The sequence below is a fragment of the Ictidomys tridecemlineatus genome, chromosome 5, assembly GCF_052094955.1.
Source record: "Ictidomys tridecemlineatus isolate mIctTri1 chromosome 5, mIctTri1.hap1, whole genome shotgun sequence".
In the NCBI taxonomy this organism is placed as follows: Eukaryota; Metazoa; Chordata; class Mammalia; order Rodentia; family Sciuridae; genus Ictidomys; species Ictidomys tridecemlineatus.
Genome location: NC_135481.1, coordinates 64,174,319 through 64,193,640, shown reverse-complemented (window position 1 = coordinate 64,193,640; position 19,322 = coordinate 64,174,319). Strand labels below are relative to the sequence as shown.

The following is a 19,322-nucleotide window of genomic DNA, read 5'->3' as shown; positions in this document are numbered from 1 at the left end:
GTTGAGTGGATGAACATGTACAAGGTGGTAGTTGAGTGTTCGGTGCACAAGTGCAGGCAATCAGTAAAGACTACTCAGAGGAAGGGATACTGAGTCTACAAGTGTAGGATATGTCTAGTAGGGAAAAAAAAGGAGAAAAGAGGAGGTGGGATCAAAAACAAGTGGATCAGGTGAGCACGTGGCTCCATGTGACCTCCCCTAAGTGCTAGTTCCCAGGCCACAGAGGCTGTGTTTGTGCCACATTTTAAAGTTTCGTTTCTGTCATTACAAGTTCCTCCTCCTGTGGCCTTTTCCCTAGTCAACTCTTCTTTCTAGCAACAGCACCAGCCATGGACCCCGTACTCGGATAAGGCCACTCAGAGAACTTCGAAAGGGGGAGCTGCCACCCCCAAGGTTTCAGAGAAAGGTACAAGGGTCACCCTGACAGAGCCCTACGAGTGTCCTCTACTCCCCAGGCCGCCCAGCCCAACGCGGCAAAGAGCAGCTCATTCCGGGAGTCGCAGTGCTTACAGACCAAGAGCACTGCAGGAACATGCGCCCAGAGCCGCTACAAAAAGGCGTCTCTGCGTGAAAGGTGCACCACCCCCAGGCTTTAGTAGAGCCAAGCTGAGGGAGCTGAGAGGGTTCTGGCGGAGACACTGGAGTCTCCTGCAGCCCGGGGTCCGCCCTCTCCCAGGGCAGAATCTTGCAGCTAGGGAGGCACAAACTCCTTCCCCAACAGAGACCCCGCCCCGCGCCTGAACCCACGGAAGTGTCTTGTTCCCGCACACCGGTCTGCGCCCCAAGTCTGGGCAGGAGGAGGTGCTGTGCAGCTGGAAGCCCCAGGTTGTGCTGGAGAAGTTGAGGCTCAGGCACAAGGAAATCTCAGCGGCGGTCGTGTTAGAACAAGGTCAGAGGCCACCTACTTCAGAGATTGCAAAAAACTGCGATTCTGAGTTCAAAAGTGTCATCCTGCTGGGGACCGGGAGCTACTACAAGCAGGTGAAGATTTCTGAACCTAATGAATTTGATGTCATGTTTAAACTGGAAGTTCCCAGAATTCGGCTAGAAGAATATTGTAACAGTGGTGCTCACTGCTTTGTGAAGTTCAAAAGAAATCCCAAAGGAAATTCTCTGAAGCAGTTTTAGAAGAGGAAATATTATCAGCTTCTAAGATGCTGTCAAAATTTAGGAAAATCATTAAAGAAGAATTTTTTAAAAAAAAAAAACATTGAAGATATAGATGTCACTGTGGAGAGGAAAAGACAATGGAGCCCTGCTATAAGACTTCTTATTAAGAACCTGAAGAAATATCTGTGGATATAATTCTCGCTTTGGAATCAAAAAGTAACTGGCCCACTAGCACCCAAAAAGGTCTGCCCATCAATAACTGGCTTGGAGCAAGAGTTAGGAGCAAATTAAGAGCCATTTTACCTGATACCCACGCATGTAAAAAAAGAAAATGGTTTTCAAGAAGAGACATGGCAGCTATCCTTCTCTCATATTGAAAAGGATATTTTGAAAAACCATGCGCAAACTAAAATATGTTATGAAACTAATGGAATAAAATGTTGCAGGAAAGATTGTTTAAAACTAATGAAATTCCTTTTGGAACAGCTGAAAAAAAAAAGCCTGAACACTGAAAAGAACTGGATAAATTCTGTTCTTCTCATGTGAAAACTGCCTTCTTACATGTATATACCCAGAACCCACAGGGCAGTCAGTAGCACCTCAAAGACCTAGTACTCTGCTTTGATAACTGTGTGACATTCTTTTTTGAGTGTCTCAGGACAGAACAACTTGAGCATTATTTTATTCCTGTATTTAATCTATTCTCTCCAAATCATATTGACAAAAGAAGTAAAGAATTTCTGTTAAAACAAATCAAATATGAAAGAAATAATGGATTTCCAATTTTTAATGAATTTTGAACTATTATTTTAAGAAAAAAATCAAGAATTAAAGTGATTGGAGTAATTAGGGATCATCACAGCAATGAGTAACCAAAATGAATGTAAATAACTATTCAGTTCTCAGTTTGTCATAACCCTAATATAAAGGATTATAGATAAAGTGTGAAAGATTGACAATCCTAAAAAAGAGATTTGATTAAAAAATGGGTAAAGTCTAAAAACTTTACCAAGCCAGGAACTGTGGTTCATACCTATAATTCCAGTTACTTGGGTGACTGAGGCAGGAGGAGCCCAGGAGTTCAGTGCCAGCTGGGAGATCCTGTCTCAAATTTTAAAAAAATAAATAATAGAGGCTGTGGATGTGGCTCAATCGGTAGCACGCTCACCTGGCATGCGTGCGGCCCGGGTTCAATCCTCAGCACCACATACAAAGATGTTGTGTCTGCTGAAAACTAAAAAAAATAAGTAAATAAAAATATTTTTAAATAAATAAATAAATAATAAAATTAAGAAATAAAAACTTTACCAGATTAGAAAGTGGGAAAAGGATAAAATGCATATCCTCCACAATTAAATTCATTAAGCACTTATTGAATACCAGTTCTCACCTAGCACAGGTATGTGGAAGGCTGTGAGAGACAATAGTAGAAATGATCACTGCTTCCATAAAAGTGGTAAGCTTAAAAATATATTTGGGGAGGCTGAGACTGTGGCTCAGCAGTAATGCACTTGCCTGGCATGTGTGAGCCACTAGGTTCGATTCTCAGCACCTCATATAAATAAATAAAATAACGGTCTATCAACAACTAAAAAAATATTAATATATGTATGTATTTGGGGCAGCGGTGCATACCTATAATCCCAGCAGCTCAGGACCCTGATGCAGGAGGATTAAGAGTTCAAAGCTAGCCTCAGCAACAGCAAGGCACTAAGCAACTCAGGGAGACACTGTCTCATTCAATTTTAAAAAGGGCTGGGGATGTGGATGTGGTTCAGTGATTAAGTGCCCCTGAATTCAATCCCGAGTAACAAAAAAAAAAAGAAAGAAAGAAAAGAAAAAGAAAAAAGAGAGAGAGAGAGTGTGTGTGTGTGTGTGTGTGTATGAGTGTGTGTGTGTGTGTGTGTGTGTGTGTGTGTGTGTGTGTGTGTGTGTGACTTTGGGGATATGGTTCTTACTTAGTGTGCAGGAGGCCCTGAGTTCAATCTCTATCACCACACATAAAAGGTGTGTGTGTGTGTGTGTGTGTGTGTGTGTGTGTGTGTACACACATACAATATTTGGAAGCAAAGACTGGTCCTATATGCTAGGATAAAAAAGAAGGAAATGAAAATATAAGTTTTATATTATCTCTACATATCTCAGGAAATACATAATCATATAGGAAAATATAGGATATTTTACTACATGTAGCTAAATATAAAACTTAACTTATTTTCTTTTATTTATTTTTATTTTCAGTAATACTTTTCTATTGCTTCTGGAGGGTAATGCATATGATACCAAACTCAGAGAAGAGGTGTGAGGAAAAAACGTGACTCTCCTCTATATTCAGGCAGCACTCAACCTCGAGGCACTGATGTTCATTAACTTTTTCTGTTGGTGCATTTTGCACATTATCTTGTGGACTGCTTCACCTTTTTCTCATTGTTTTGTAGTTCTTTATGTGTTTTGGGTACTTATCATTTGTTGCCTATGTAACATAACTTCTACCATGTGGGCTGCCTTCATCTTTTTTCATGTCTTCTAGTAAACGAGGTTTTAAATTAAAAATAAAGAATATTGTGAGAGCCAACACTCCTGGCAGAAGGCAGGAGCAGGACAGAGCTCAACTGAGAAGTCTTAAGGCTACCCTCTGCCCCCCTCCAAACACAACCAGATGGTGCTAACAAGGATGATAAGCAGGGAAGTTACAAGATCAAATTCATTTAAGGTCACTCTGGCAGTGATTTTAGAGAACTGGTGGGGGTGGGAGGAAAAGAGGTCGGTGCCCAAATGATAGTCTTAAATTTCCTATTTTGTAATCAATGTGGACCTCTTTGGAGGACAACCTAATAACATCTGTCAAAAAATGCACACATTCGCTATCAATTCTTCTAGAATCTGTTCTTAGAAATCACATGTGTGCCCAGGCATATGGGATGGGGGGGATGACACACAGCTATATTCCTAGCTACTTCAGGAGGCAGAGATAGAAGGATAGTAAGTTTGAAGCTGGCATGAACAACTTAAGAGACCGTGTCTCAAAATAAATAATAAAAAAAGCAGGAGATGTAGCCCAGTGGTTGAGAGCTTCCTTAGCATGCCTGAGGCCCTTAGTTTTGATCTCTAGCACCACAGAAAATAAAGAGTGGGTATTCATTATCCCTAGAAAAAATACTGAGGTTTAAACTTTGTTCAAAAAGAAGGAAGAAACCATTTCACTTCAGTATTCTTTTGGTACATTAGTGACCACATCCTCTAATTTTAAAAAGTTATCACTGAAAAGGAAACTTAAGTCTCATTTTCAAAGCTAGCACTCTTTGCAGGAATATAACATCTAAACTTAGAAATGTGCAAAAAGGGGGCTGGAGATGTGGCTCGGGCAGTGGCGCACTCGCCTGGCATGCATGCGGCCCGGGTTCGATCCTCAGCACCACATACCAACAAAGATGTTGTGTCCGCCGAGAACTAAAAAATAAATATTGAAAAATTCTCTCTCTCTCTCTCCTCTCTCACTCTCTCTTTAAAAAAAAAAAAAAAAAAGAAATGTGCAAAAAGGAGGGCCTAGTGAAGCCAGATTTAAAGTTAGGTAGTCAGCGTAGTCAGGTAGTAGTTAGGTAAATCGGGTCTAATATGGAGTAAGATCTAAAATGGAGGCCATGTTGAGAATGAATTCCAGGAAACGCAGGACAACTCATGGAATGTTAATGAAGTCCAGGAAAAAGCCCAAGGCCAGAGCCCATCAAAGTAAACATGAAGATAGCCCATCCCAAAGAAGTGTTAATGAATAGCCCCCAGCAAACTTGAAGGTGCTGACTCAGAAGTCCTTTCTGACCAGATTACTTCTTTGGCCCACCTGTGTCCCACCCCTCAGGTCTTCCCACCTACATTCCATCACTGAAAGAAACTATAAAATGGAGAAACAACTGCACTTCCATGGATTCTACCTCTTGGGACCCCTTCTTCCTCTAGAAGTCTTTTCTGCTGTCCTTTAATAAACTTCTACTTTCCACTCTGACCTTGCCTCAGCTTCTTCATTTCTCTTTATGTAACCCATGGCTTCCTGGAGCAGCTGGCTTTCCCTTCCAAAACACAGGTTAGACGAGACAAGGAAAACCTGCATTTACCCTTACAGGTTTCTTTCTTGGGAATGAGTGCTGCTGACCCAATAGCAGATGGCAGCAGAAGCTAGCCTTTCCCACTGGTGAACTAAACAGCAAAACCTGGGTGACTGACTGAGCCCTGCAGTCCACACTGCCCTTGAGCCATGGATATGACCCTTAGGAAGCCACTTATCTCATCTCTACCTCTGTTCCCATGTTTGAAAGTGAGGATACTGTTTGTTTTGACTATCTTACTAGACTCTAATGAGGCTCAGAAGAGACAAAAGACAGGGCTGAGGATATAGGTCAGCTGGTAGAGTGCTTGCCTTGCATGCATAAGGCCCTAGTTCAATCCCCAGGACCAGGAAAAAAAAAAAAAAAAGAAGGGACAAAAGGCAAGGAAATGCTCTGTAAATTAGAAAGACCCAGAGCCAAGAGAGGAGAGGGCTATCTGAGAAACGAAGCCAAACATGGCAGGCTTCTGGTGCTAAGGAGAACCTGCAACTCAAGCCCAAAGTTCACATGGTTTACTGCTTGCTGTTGTCACAGATGCTTCCAGGTTAACCCAACAACCTAAGATTAAAGGTACCCTAGAGTCACATTCAAAATTGGCTCTTAGCTTAGGGAGGTGGCAGCAGTATAGTGCCAGCCAAGAAACAACCATGGCACCCTGTTCCCTAAGCAGCCAGGGCCCAGATGTTCTCAGCCCTTGTGCCTGGCTGCCTTGGAGTCTATCCCCACAGAGAATACCACAGTAGTGCTGGAGTTACAGGTCTTGAAACACTGAGCTCTCCTCTGTGGACACAAGTGGAGTCTGATTTAGTCAAGCTTGGCTCCCACATGCTGAGCAGGTAAAGCCAGCCTCAGTTCCCATTTATTTATTTTAGTACTGGGAATTGAACACATTGGTGCTTAACCACTGAACCACATCACCAGCCCTTTTTACTTTTCATTTTGAGACAGAACTTGAAATCTTCCTGCCTCCACCTCCTGAGCTGCTGGATTAGAGGCATGTATCCCCACACCAAGCAGATGGTAGCAGAAGCTAGCCTTTCTAAATTTAATTATTAGGACAAATCTTCCTAACCCATGGCTCATCTATCCATTAATTGGGAGAGGGAACTAGGAAGACAAAAGCAACTAAAATCCTTTTCATGCCTCAGACTAATCCAGAAACTGGGTGGTGGTAGTCATGGTGAGAGTCTAGAAGAAGAGAGCTTATTCCTTTGATCAACCATCTTTATCAACCCCCATGCTACCACGTGATGGGAGAAAACAAAGATCAGTTCATGAAATATGAATAGTTTAACCAGCTAATTACATCTCTCAGAGTATAAGGACAAGAAGTCCAAAGTTCCCCAGAAGGGAATGACAAGAGAAGTAACTAGCTAGACCAAAGTGTAACCAGGCCCTCCCTTACCTCTCCATTTCTTCCCTCTAATGTCTTCTCTCTCTTCTCTCACTTTCCCTAAAATGATCAGGCTACATGTTTAAAGGGGGAAAAAAATCTAAATATCTCTTACCCTCCCCCCACAAAAATTAAAGACCAAAGTTAGGTTTGTAAATGCCTTCTTTTCCTTCCCCTCTGGATCTATGGTTCCTTCCAAACTTGGGGTGGGGGGGGGGCGCTGGGGATTGAACTTAGAGGCCCTCTTCCACTAAGTTACATCTCCAACCTTATTTCTAAGGGTGGCATCAAATTTGTGATCTTCCTGCTTCAGCTTCCCAAGTCACCGAGATTATAGGTGCATGCCACTGCAACCAACTTCTTTCCAATCTTACTATCCTCTATTTCCATTGTGCCATTAACACCTCAGTGTTTAAACAGCCATAAATTCTTCTATTGGAATTTGAGATCCTTTGACAGAACATAACTTATCTCTTTCCTTTCAATCTCCGGCTTAGTCCCAAAGGCATAAAATTTGAAATCTCACACCCTCCAAATCATAAAAAAAAAAAAAACTACCCTCAATTACCCTCAGCTTTCCTCATAAGCCCCCTAAACCACTGTAGGGTGCCAGACACTTTCTTGAATTGTTAAGTTTTTTTCCCCAGTGTTGGGGATTGAACCCAGTGCCTCACACACACTAGGAAAGCGCTCCTCCACAAAGCTACATTCTTGGCTTGATATTCCCTGCATTCTTGTCTTCCCCAGATTCACTCATGGCACCCTCTGGGCATCATCACACTTTCCCTCCACATTATTCCCCAATGTTCAGATGGCAAGAACTCCAGGTAGACCCCACTACCATGCCCTCCCTAAGTTGACTCTTCCACCAACGTCTCTTTTTTAGAGCCTAACAACAGGATGACTGCAAAAGAGAGCTGTAAATAGGAGGCAGAACCAGGTCTCATGTCTACAACTAAGCAGTAGCTTGGCCTCAGGCAAGTCAGCCAGTCTTCTTGGTTCTCTGGGGTGGACCTGGATGATCCTCAAAGGCCCTTTCCATTCTAAGGAATATGGAATGTCTTCTAGGGAATAGGAGGGGCCCAAAAGTATTTCCTCTAATAAGTCAACAAAAATTCTATACTAGAAGGAAGAAATGTTAAAAATATACTCATTGTCCCTTTCCCCTTTCATCTTGTAAGACCAATCCCTAGCATCTATCTCTCTCTGCAATGCAGCAAACCCAGGAAGAGTCCACTTTCCCACTTAGAATTTAATCAATCCATCAGCACATTTGTATGGGCCATCCGTACACAGTGTCCTAAAGTGCTTTCCAAAAATAACAAATGCTAACAAAAAATCCAGCCTACACACACACACAAGGATCACAGCAGAGCTGTAAGAGCCTAGGGAGAAAGAAAACAAGAGGCAAAAGAAGGATAGAAGAGAGGCCCAATATGAGAAAGGAACAAGAGAGGAGACTGAACACTTGTGAGCAGAATTTAGCCTGCCATCCATTTCAGACCTGAAAGCAGGAAACCACTTCCTTTGGCCCAACTTCACATGGATTAATAGGCTGACTATATCAAACACTTCATTTTCCATGCCTCTGCTTCCTCATCTGAAAAAGGAAACAGTTCAACTAAATAGCTCAAGGAGGCTGGGATCATGGAAAGAGTCTGAAAGACCAGTCCAGAATCTCTGGTCTGATGAATACTATTAACTGGGTAGTTTAGGCAAGTTAATTTCAGTTCCCATCTAAAAACTGGATAAATGATACCCATCTCATTGGATTCTGTGAGATGGAAAAGAGACAGATATGAGACGGTGGATGGTGTCTGAAAATATGGGCACTCAAGTAGTTCCAGATTCTTTTCCAACAAATTCCAAAATATTTTTAAAGCTTGTAGCACTATCTCTCTTTCACCAAAAATTAAACACAGTTTGTAACTCTACTACAGTGTCTGAGAGTCATAGGAATATATCTACACACACAACTTCCTCCCTCATTAAATAAATAGGTGATAATACCCCTATGCTCTGGGTAAATGGAATCTAAGGGATCTGTAAGTTTTTCCTCCTCCTGCTTTCCTTATGAAAAGGATTCCCTGATCTTTTGTTTTCCAAATAAAAGGTCAACCTCCAGTCCATCTCTTCTTGGAAAACCTGTCCCTTTAGCCCATAGCCTAGGAGGCTCTTCTGAACCCATACATCAACACCCAGGCCATGAACAGGACAACCAAGCATACACTCCCTGAAGCCCACTCAGAGCTATTGAGCTTTCAGTCGACATACACTCACAGGTAAAAATGCCTGCAGAGACCATGAACTCTGTTTCTCTCCAAGGCCCATGCTCTAAAATGCTCAATAAACACTTGCTGCATGGAGGGAAAAAAGATAAACCCAGAAGACATATCTATATAAAAAACACAAGATGACAATGCAGCAGCAGATAATAAAACAAGAGAAAAAAGGGTATAAATCCTCAAGTTTGGCTAGGTAGCACAACAGATGCGTGGCACAAGTGGCTATAATCAATTTCTAGACCCTAGAGATAGATCTTATGTGTGATTACACCCTACTGCTTGGTTCCCAACAGAGCCAAGATCAACAGGCTCCAGTACTGACTTTGCAAATAAGACCATGAAGCTAGCTTGCTCAAACTGACTTCTTAGTGCTCTGTGTTTCCAGTAACTACACTGCAATTCAGCAAATATTTACTGACTGTCTTCTGTGCAAAGTTTGGGTGATCTCAGAGATGAAGTGGAACATAGTTCTTATTCTCAAAGAATTCACAGTGTACTGGAGAGAAATTACATATTTATCTATATAGTACTCAAATTGTTACTAGAGCCCAAAAGAAAATCTTTTAAAAAGAGAGTGCTATGGGGGGCTGGGGATGTGGCTCAAGCAGTAGCGCCCTCGCCTTGCATGCGTGCGGCCCAGGTTCGATCCTCAGCACCACATACAAAGATGTTGTGTCTGCCGAAAACTAAAAAAAATAAAATAAAATAAATATTAAAAAATTCTCTCTCTCTCTCTTTTTTTTTAAAAAAAAGAGAGTGAGTGCTATGGGAACACAAAGGGGATAGGAACAAAGACTTCAGAGACCAATAGGGGAGAGAGGAAATGGAAAACTTTTGACTGGACCCTGGACCTCAACTCCAGCTTTAGAGTGGGCTATCAGACAGTGTTTTGGATGTAGAGAGCTACCTGAAAGATAAAGAAACAGAAACAGAAGAACAATTCACCAAAAACATTTGGGATACAGGAACTGATCATTCTGTCTGCCTAGAACCAACCACTGACTGTTGCTGTCTGGTAATTAGAAATGAGAATCTGGGGCTGGGGTTGTAGCTCAGTGGTTGGGCGACTGCCTCGCATGAATGAGTCACTGGGTTTGATCCTCAGCACCATGTTAAAAAAAATAAATAAAATAAAGATATTGTGTACATCTACGACTAAAAAAAAAAGAAGAAAGAAAGAAGAATCAGCCAGATGTGGTAGTGCATGCCAGTAATCCCAGAGAATCAGGAGGCTGAGGAAGGAGGATCACAAGTTTGAGGCCAGCCTGGGCAATCTAGCAAAACCCTGTCTCAAAATTAAAAAAATAAGCCAGGTGTGGTGGCACATGCCTGTAATCCCAGTGGCTCAGGAGGCTGAGATAGAAGGATCACAAGTTTCAAAACCATCCTCAGCAACTTAGAAATTCCCTAAGCAATTTAGCAAGACCCGTCTCTAAATAAAATATAAAAATGGACTGGGGATATAGCTCAGTGGTTAAGCATCCCTGGGTTCAATCCCTAGTACCAAAATAAAATATAGAAAGGGCTGGGAATGTAGCTCAGTGGTAGAGCATCTCTGGGTTCAATCCCCAATACCACCACCCCCCTACACACACCCGAAATCAAACAAACAAGACAGAGAAAAGAAAGATCTATCTATATACTTTCACTCAGTGTATATTTAGGAGCTAGATTTTGGTGTTCAAAGTACTTATAGTTGTGTAGGAAATACCTCCTCCAGGTCAAAAATAGCATACCCAAGGGAACTGTCTGCTGCAGTTATGTTTACCTTTTACCATCTTTGTGGATGGCTTTCATAAAGCCACCAAGTGGGATGATATAAACAGGTCTGTGTCACTTCCTGGTTCTCAGGCCTTCTGCTACATTCCCAGTCAGTCTGGGAAGGCTGCCTATTTAAAAATAAACTTTAAAATCTCACCAAAAATCCCAACTGTAAACCACCCTTCCCCTCTATTTCATTCAATTTCATTGAAATTAAAAGGAGCAGAGCAAAAAATGAGACAAAATGACCACAGAGAATGAACCCTCAGGTCAAAACAAAAAAAGTTATGTGCCCAACTAAGTTCAAGGACAAGAGACTTGAAACCTACTTGTGTTTTACTTCTATCCAGAAAAACTGACCTTGAGCAGGCAAGATGCTTCATCTCTGCAAAACAGCTACTTGTGCATATGTGTATATATGTATACATATATATTTTTTTTGGCAGGGGTTACTAGTGATTGAGTCCAGGGCTGCTCTACCACTGAGTCACATCCCCTGCCCTTTTAATTTTTTTATTTTGAAACAGGGTCTAAGTTGCTGAGGCTGGCCTCAAACTAGTGATCCTCCTGCCTCAGTCTTTGGAAGTCACCACAACTGGCTACTCCTCCCAATGTAGTTATCCAACCTTTCTGGTTCTTAGCTTTCTTGTTTGTAAAACAGTACCAATAAAACCTATTTCAGGGCTTTTCTAAGTATTTTAAAGGGAAATGTACACAAAACACTTAGCATAATGCCTGGTATACTGTGAGTCATCACAAATGGCAGTTACCATTACAGTCATCACATCCATCATTATTATTGTCATTGTACTGAAAACATAGGGTGAGAGCCAAATGTAATGATACATACATGTAATTCCAACTACTAAGGGGGCTGAGACAGGAGGTTCACAAACTTGAAGCCAGCCTCAGCTATATGGTAAAAAATAAATAAAAAGTTTCAGAAGTACAGCCCAGTGGTAGAGTGCCTCTGAGTTCAATTCAAATATTCTAAGTAAAAAAGAACGATAGAGGAAAAAAGTGGTGGTGGTGGGGGGGGCGCTAGGAGCATAGCTCAGTGGTAGAATGCTTACCTAGAGTATGTAAGGCCCCCCGGGAACATGTTTGGGTTCAAAAAAGAAAACACAGCGTTGAGACAGATAATCTCTACCTGAAAAGCTCCTCTGGCTCCAAATCCTGATTCTTGAAGTAGTTTTCTCATCTTTTTTTTTTTTTTAAGGGGGCTAGACAAGAAAAGGGAGATAAACTAGCATGATATTTAAACATATATCCTCAGCCTTTATGTTAGAATTATTGGGATAAGATTAGGAAATCTATTAGTAGCTAAAATGGAAAAGACTTGCCTGTTTCTTGCATTAAACCCACAGCATATGGCAAGTTCACCCACAATGAACTGTTTGTGCTCCCACAAACCCCAAGGATAATAACCCGCGGAGCCACCACAATCTGACCTTAGCCACCTCACGTTTAAAGGATTTTCTGAGCAGCTCCTTAGGGCAGCCCTAAAACACAACCCACCCATTTCTAATGACTAATCCTCTACCAACTCTTTTGGTGTAAAAAGAGTCTTCTTGAAGCTGCTGGGTACAATGGCACACAGAGGTAATCCCAGCAGTTGGGGAGGCTGAGGCAGGAGGACTGCAAGCTCAAAGCCAGCCTCAGCAACTTATAAAGGCCCTAAGCAACTTAGCAAGACCCTGTCTCACAACAAAAAATAAAAAGGGCTGAGGATGTGTTCAGTTGTAAAGTACCCTGGGTTCAATACCCAGTACAAAAAAAAAAAAAAATCTTATCCTTAATGTAACTTTTTTTTTTTTAACTTTATTTGTTGTTTGTTCTTTCTTTTGTAGTGTTGGAGATTGAACCCAGGGCCTTGTGCATACAAGGCAAACACTTTACCTACTGAGCTATATCCCCAGCCCTTTAATGTAACTTTAACTTGGTCAAAGATCAAATGTCCTTCTCAAAAGTTACAGTATAACCAGGAGCATTCAGTTTTACCAAGGGCAAGGTTCTAAACTGTAATTAAATTCAGGGAAAATAATAAATGTTTTGTTTCATTCATTCAATTTTTCATTAATTCAGTGCCCTTGATGTGCCATGTTACAGAAAATATCAAAAACTAATAGGATGGGGTTTGGGGAGATAGCTCAGTGGCAGAGTGCCTGCCTCTAATCAATCACAAGGCCCTGGGTTTGATCACCAGTACCCCCCCGCCCCCCACCCGCCAAAAAAAGGCCACACACACACACACACACACATAAAAAAAAAAAAAAAAAGAATGGGGTGAATGAAACAATAAAGAATAGTTTTAGTCTATTCTCTATTGCCAAACTGAATATCATAAACTGAGTAATTTATAAAGGATAAAGGTTTAAGAGGGGTGTGATAGAGCACACATGTAATCCCAGTAACTTGGAAGGAGGATAGCTAAGTTCAAAGCCAATCTCCATCTATTTAGCAAGACCCTATCTCAAAATTTTAAAAATAAATAAATAAATAATCAGGGGATGAAGCAGATCAATGGTAAAGTGCCCCTGGGTTCAATCCCCAGTACAAAAAAAGAAAGCTCCTAGTTCTGAAGGCTGGGAAGTTCAAGGTCAGGGGGCCACATCTGATGAGTCCTTGCTGGTGAGGACTCTATATAGTCCCAAGGCAGCCCATTAACACACATCCTAGCTTACTCGGGTCCCTCTTCTTCTTAGAAAACCACCAGTGCAATCACAGGCTCTCATCCTCAATGATTTCATCTAATCCTGATTATCTCCCAAGGTTCCCCTCCAAAAACAATTAACATATGACTCTGAGAATTAAAATTCTAACACATAAATTCTAGGGGACACACTCAAACCACAGCACAGCAGATACTGAAGTTTCTGGTTCAAGTGACTGACTAGATGGTAGAAGCTACCACAGAAGAAAAAGAATGCAGGTGGACAAGCAGATGTGGGCAGGGAATATAATGAACTTGGTTCAGATTATTCATGAGCATGCTGAATTGGAGGTACGTGAAGAATAATCAGTAGAAAGTTCTAGTAGACAAATTAGGAATGAGTATAAAACCCTAAGAGCACTCAGTTTGAGGGACAGCTCAGGTTGAAACCAAATAAAATAGTTGAGCTCACATAGGAAAGAGGTGAGAAGAAAAGAGAGTTAAGAAAAGAATTCTGGGGAGAACAATAATTTGTAAGAGGAATACAGAGGAAGGAAAACCCATGAAAGACACTCCAGAACATACAGAGAAACCAGGAGCTTGTGCATCACAGATGCTAAGGGACGGACAGAGAGTCAAAGGAGGATATGGGGATGAGTGGTGAATACAGTAAAGGTTCAGTAAGATGAAAACTTTAAAAGGCCTGTTGGATTTGGCCACTAGGAGATCATTGGTGACCCCATCAAGAGCAGTTAGGTTTATTAGAGTGGTGAGGGCAGATCATATTGATTTGAACATGAATTCAAAATGAGAAAGTAGACATAATAAGAACAAAACTGTTCAGGAGGAGGGGTTAGAAACAAAGGGAGAAAACATACTGGATAGTTGCTAGAATGAATTTTAGTCTTACAATTGTGTCTTCTCAGTTAACCTACTGATTTTAGTTAAGGCTTCCTGAACTATCTAGACAGGTTAGAGAAAACCCATAGACTAACATGAACTAAGGTTTTCACACATTTTGGGTAGCAAAAGCTAGTGAGAGGCTAAATGTTTTCTTGGTGCTTATCAGAGAGCTGAATGCTTCCTTGGTGTTCAAAAACAAAAAGAAAAAAGGCCTCTCTATCCAACATTGCAAAATCTTCTGCAGGATTCACTAGTGGGATAAAAAAGAGTCACTCTAGTGGCAGAGTCAAAGCAGTGACTCTTGTGACTAGTGACTCCATTAGTGTTTCTCAGATCTTAAGGTTCTCCGAAAATATGGTTCTAGTTTCTGCCATCTCCCTTCTTCCTACTCCAAGGTCATCTGAGTATTTTCTCCTAAGGTTCAAATTAACGAGTCTAGAAGCATGTTCTCCACCTCCATCTACTGAAGCTTAGCAACCCCAATGAGATGTACACTCACCCAAACAAGAATCTTATCTTCTGGCTCCAAATGTTCTCCATCTTGTATGAGTTCCAGTAAGTCTCCTAATTTATATTCATGATTCTTCCTGTCCTCTTTCTTATAAATTACCCAATCTTGTTATAGAATGTTAAGGGTAAACTGTGAAGCCCAGGCAAAAACCAGAGTAAGAATTTGTGAATTATTCCTTCCCTTTGATTAGTCCCATATCCCAACCCCTTCCTATGTCCTATATAACTCCTAATTGTACAACAAAGTGCCTCTACCAAATCCTACATGTTCTAGTTCTAACCCCAACAATACTTCCAGTTCCCTCCTCAGTTCCTGAGGCCCTAGTTCAGGAACCAAAGAATGAAACTAATTCACATCAAAGAGTATTCCCTTAAATCTTCAGAAATGTCAAAAGTAATCCCCAATATGTCAAAATTCAGGCAGTAGCACCGAAAGAACTTCATAAAGTCCAGGGATTATCCTAAAGACGTAAAGAGGGGTTGTGGTAGATGCAGAGCCAATGAGGAAGAAACATCATAAATTCGTGAAAGAATTTTGATATTTCTCTCCAGATAGGGCTTCTGGACTAATTTCTATCAGAGTCTCTTGTATCGGGAACACAGTAAGGCCAGGTAAGTAAGGCCCACCATACAGACATAATGCTCTCTTCTCTGCCCCTCACAGGGCTGTCTGGGCCTGACTCATGGAAAGGCAGTCAGCCAAGCACTTGCTGTTTGCTCATCAATTAGGACCAAAAAAGAGTTCAGTTGGCTCCCCAAGTTTAACGGGACCTCAATCAGGAAGAAGGCTCCAAGTGTATATATGTCACATGCTTGCCAGGATAACATCTGGAAACACAAGCCCAGTCTCATGCTAAGAAAATACAGCATCAGAATACAGGTAAAGTGACAGATTATACTACATACAGCAAGATATTGGGTCATGCCATTTTTTTCAGACATAGCAGGTATTCAATGACTGTTGGACAACCTGACATGATCTGAACTTGAATGAACTCTCAATAAATCTGTCTGAATGAGTCCATGTTTCAACAAATGAACACAAGAGGAAAATAACATTCAAGGTCTGAAGTGAAAGTCTAAGGGACTTCTATCTCCAGTCATGATAAAATAACAGGGACTATATTTACTTTCCTTTCTTGAACAATAGAAAATCAGGTAAAACATAGGAAATGATGATTTTCAGACATCTGACAACAGGCAACACAGGGCAGTGAAAAGGGAAAGGTAGTACCCCAGCTAACAATCCCAAGTCCCCATGCTATAGAGGGAAGAGACTTGAAGAGTTCAGTAACCTCAGTGTGTTGAGAATTTGGAGAGGTCAAAGTGGCTAGAATTTGCAGGCACAGTAACTGAGAGGAGGAAGCTACAAAGAGAAAAGCTTCAGAAATTGGCAGAGGGATCCCTTTAAGCTTTTGGCCTACTATTAACCTGGATATGCCCATGAGGAAACTTTTGCAAGGATGAGGAAATAACCACCAAAAGAATTAGGTGCATAATTTTCAGAATTCGCTCAGAGAGAGATATATTTCGTGTTGCCACCAGCCAGAGTGGAAAAATCTCTTAAGACAAAGAGAATACTCAAGAAGAGTTTTGGCTTAAAAGTGGGACCATTTTATCTCTTGACCAAAGGCTGTCCTGAACCAGCCACAACAAAGCATAAAAATAAGTCTTGAAAAAAATCTGATTCCAAGTAACTGAACTCCTGAGAACAAAGCTCCAAAGTACATACTTACAGGAAAACAAAAAGTTTTAGCACATAAGCAAGGTAAAACTTACTCTGTATGGACTCCAATTTAAAAAAAAAAAATTAACAAGCATGCAAAGAAACAAAACATGATCTAAAGTTAGGAGGATAATCAAATAATAGGAATAGGCCAAGAAATTATACAGATGATAGAACTAGTAGACAAGGATATTAAAATTTCTATTATAAAATATGCTCGACCTGTTCAAGAGAGAAATGGAAGACAAAGAAAATTCAAACTGAACTTCTTCAGAGAAACATACAAATTTCTTAAATGAAAAGTAAATAGGATCAAGTTGACTGAAAATTAGATAATGCAGAAGAAAAAATTAGTGAACATGAATATATAGCATTGGAAACTGTCCAAAAAGGTATACATAGAGGAAAAAAGAAAAGTGAGAATCAAAAGAAAGAAAGAAAAAAAAGAATGGCATGAACCTTGGGACAATATCAAGCAACTAATCTGACTGGAGTGGGGAGTAAAGGAAAGGTAGCAAGGCTCAGAAATAGTATTTTGAGGGAAAATGGCCCAATATTTTAAAAATTTGATTAAAACTATCAAGCCACAGATCTCTAAGAAGCTCATCAAACCCCAAGAAACACAAAAGACAGACACAAGGCACATCACAATCAAAATGTTAAAACCAGTAATAAATAAAAACCTTAAAAGTGTGATGGGAGGGGAGAGAGAGACAAGGCACACAGAGGAAGGAAGAGCTACAGCAGACTTAAAATCAGAAATCATGCAAGACAAGAGACAATGGAGGCTCCATTCCATCCCTAATGCTTTCTGTGGGCCAAAATATATTTAAGGAGGCCTAGTGCTGACTCAGTGGCTTTAAAATATCTGAAAGTCCTAATTGGTGCAACCAATCTGGAAAACAGTATGAAGATTCCTTAGAAAACTTAGAATGGAACCACCATTTGACCCAGCTATCCCCCCTCCTCAGTTTATACCCAAAGGACTTAAAAACAGCATACTACAGTGACGCAACCATATCAATGTTTATAGCAGCACAATGCACAATAGCTAAATTATGGAACCAATCAAGATGCCCTTCAACAGATGAATGGATACACACACACACACACACACACACACACACACACATCTCCTTCATTCCTCATGTCATATACACACACACACACACACACACACACTATTACTCAGCATTAAAAGAGAATAAAATCAGGGCATTTGCAGGTAAATGGATGGAGTTAGAGAATATCATGCTAAGTGAAGTTAGCCAATCCCCAAAAAACAAAAGCCAAATGTTTTCTCTGATAAGTAGATGCTGATCCATAATGGATGTGAGAGGGAGCATGGGAAGAATGGAGGAACTTTGGATAGGGCAAAGGGGACAGAGGGGAAGGGAAAGGGCATGGGGGTAGGAAAGATGGTGGAATGAGATGGTCATCTTACCCTAGGTACATGTATGAAAACATGAATGGTGTAAGTCTACTTTGTGGACAACCAGAGAAATGAAAAATTGTGCTCCATTTGTGTACTATAATTGAAATCCATTCTGCTGTCATGTATAACAAATTAGAATAAATAAATAAACATATATATTTGCAAGCCCAGTATCTGCTGAAGAATAAAAAGGGATAAAAACTTTTTAGGCTCACATAAAAGGAATTTTCCTATTTCCTCACAATACTGCAGACCCCACTGTCCTTTGCAGTCTTATGGTGATAATAAAGAGACAGGAAAGGTCCATCAAAATATTTACCTCACCACAGAATAAAGTCAACTTAGAAATAAAAAATAAGAACGAAACTAAGAGTGGTAGCACACACCTATAATTACAGCTACTTAGGAAGCTGAGGCAGGAGGATCCCAAGTTCAAGACCAGCCTTAGCACACTGTCTCAAAACTAAAATTTTTAAGATGTAGTTCAGTTATACAGCACTTGTCAGCATATGCAAGGCTCTGGGTTCAATGATCAGTTCACACACGCGCGCACACACACACACACACACACACAACTTATAAGGAATGAGGTAGCCTACCCACATCAGGTATAAGTAGGTCTCCTTCCCTTCAAGTACAGACATTTGTTAGTCAATGTTTCTGGCCTCTACAAGTTCAGACAAAAGCTTTCTGTCAAAATGGAAGAATGCTCCTTGACAGTGACAGACAAGAATAATTCAGATGTGAATAGAGATATTCAATTCTTAGCTATGTAATCCAGCCCAGGGTTGCAAAATCTCTGCCTCAGTAAATGCCCAAGTTCAGAGTTCAGCTTGGAGCTCTACATCCTAGAGGGGCCATGAAAGGTGGCGATTCATTAATTTTTAAATGAATTTTGGTGTGGATTCTTCACATGGCAGCATATTTTGGTTGTCACAACGTGATGGGGGCTGGGGGTGGTATCTAATGGGTAAGGCCAGGGATGCTTCTAAACATTCTCTTGTGCACAGGACAGTCTCCCGATGTCCCCTCCACACACCACCACCACAACCACCAAACAAAGAATTACTAGTCCCAACAGGTTATCAGTGTTGCAGCTGAGAACCCTGACCTAAGTGAATAAATACTGAGCTGCAGGATGTTGGGGCTCTATCTTGGTGATGCACAAAGAGTGCAACTCCCTCACACCACTGGAAAGCCTTCTATCCTACTACCAGGTCCACAAGCCAACATTTTGATCCTTCGCCTCAAACTCAAGCTTACAGTCTCTTAGAAAGAGGAGCTTGGGAATGAAGACATCTGGCCCCAGCTCTGCCACTGACTGAGACTGTGGACATGTCACATAACTTTTCTGGGACCATTTCCCAAGGACCACTTTTCTCCTAACTGGAGGAGTTAGAAAAGATGATATAAGAATACCACCTGTAAAATTCTAAAATTTAACTA

At 41.0% G+C, this 19,322-nt stretch overlaps 1 protein-coding gene and 1 pseudogene across 3 annotated transcripts in view; one reads left to right on the top strand and one right to left on the bottom strand.

Annotated features, from left to right (window-relative positions):
- The window catches only part of Susd6 (sushi domain containing 6), a 102,873-nt gene that overhangs the window by 56,665 nt on the left and 26,886 nt on the right, over window positions 1-19,322 (bottom strand). Inside the window, exon 1 of one of the 3 annotated variants that reach the window (XM_078050123.1) lies at window positions 2,279-2,299. The exons of the other annotated variants lie outside the window; for them this stretch is intronic. The gene's annotated coding sequence lies outside the window, so the exon portion shown is untranslated. Of the gene's footprint in view, window positions 1-2,278; window positions 2,300-19,322 lie in introns of those variants that run through there. 3 annotated transcript variants of the gene reach the window in all.
- On the top strand, window positions 16-1,910 carry LOC144377641 (cyclic GMP-AMP synthase pseudogene; annotated as a pseudogene).